Raw genomic sequence first — 1,592 nt, 5'->3', positions numbered from 1 at the left:
GAGAGAGAGAGAGAGAGAGAGAGAGAGAGAGAGAGAGAGAGAGAGAGAGAGAGAGAGAGAGAGAGAGAGAGATCAAACACATAGCTACTAGTACATACCCTCATCCTTGAGAGTGAACTACTCCCTCCTCATCATGGAGACCTTCGGGATGATGAAGATGGCCTCCGGTGATCCCTTCCCCCTCGGACAGGGTGCCAGAAAATGGCTCCATATGGGATCGCTTCGGTGTAGAGGCTTGCAGCGGCAGAGTCAAAGTTCTAGGTTTATTTCTGGAGGTTTCCCTATTTATAAGAATTTTCAGAGTTAGAATCATGCAAAACGTAGTTATGGGGGGCCACAAGGTATCCCGGTGCGGTCACCCCCTGCCGGGTTGCCTTGTCACCTCCTCGTGGGTCTTATGATACTCCCGTGAAGTTTCGGGGGTCTCTTATGTTCCAAAAAAATCATCAAAAAGTTTTGTCATGTTTGGACTTCATTTGGTTTGGATATTCTGGAAAACCAAAAACAAGCAGAAACAACAACTGACATGGGGCATTAGGTTAATATGTTAGTCCATGAGAATCATATAAAAGTCATATAGAAGTGCACCAAAACCATATAAACTTATTTTAAACATGATCTTAATACTTCATAAATTATAGATATGTTGGAGATGTATCAGCATCCCTGAGCTTAATTCCTGCTCGTCCTCGAGTAGGTAAATGATAAAAAGAAATAATTTATGAAGTATGAATGCTAGCATAGTGCATAAGTTTGATCAATGATAATTTCAATCACTTTTCCTAGCATCACAACAACTCTTTCTCATAAAACTCATCATGATAAAGTAGCAATCAATTCACATGTTATAGTTCAAACAATGTATTCTCTTGAAACTTAACAACCTGTGTTCTTAGTCACCAAAGAATTTCAATGCATCTTATTTTCAACAAAGTCTAAGTAAGAGCTCCACATACTCAATTATCATATAGTCTTCTATGATTGCTAATACTCAAATAATAATTTTAGAACAAATAGCATCCATCAAACACAACGGAAGATAGGGGCTTAATGTCTCGTCTTCCAACTTATTTATCATAGAGATAATTGTCAACAATAATAATTCACGATCAAATATATTTGAATGGCTATATGTGCCTAGATCTTTCCCCACCACATGATGCTTGGCAACTAGAGAATAGGTTGGAACAAGAAACTGGCTCAACAAAAATAAAAGTAACTGAAAATAAAAGATAAGCCCTTCACAGAGGGAAGCATGGAATTGCAGAGGTGCCAGAGCTCATTGTTTAAAACAGAGATGAATACATTTTCACTGGTGTGCCTTTCCTGTCAATTTCACGACTAAGGTATTCAATATCTTTCATGCTAAACACATTATTGGCGGTTCCCGTGTAGAAATGGAAAGTTTAACTCCACCTCAACCATTCAATCACAAGCCATGGCTAGCCGAATTCACGGGTGCCCTCCAAACTTTTAACTTTTCAGGGGGAGCTTTTGTTTTATTATATTTTTTATTTTTCATTGACAGGACTGGGCATCCCAATTACCACCCTCTCTCGTACAAGGACAAGTGAATAAATGCCCATCATGAG

Source organism: Triticum dicoccoides, chromosome 1B, assembly GCF_002162155.2.
Source record: "Triticum dicoccoides isolate Atlit2015 ecotype Zavitan chromosome 1B, WEW_v2.0, whole genome shotgun sequence".
NCBI lineage: Eukaryota > Viridiplantae > Streptophyta > Magnoliopsida > Poales > Poaceae > Triticum > Triticum dicoccoides.
This window is presented reverse-complemented; position numbering follows the sequence as displayed.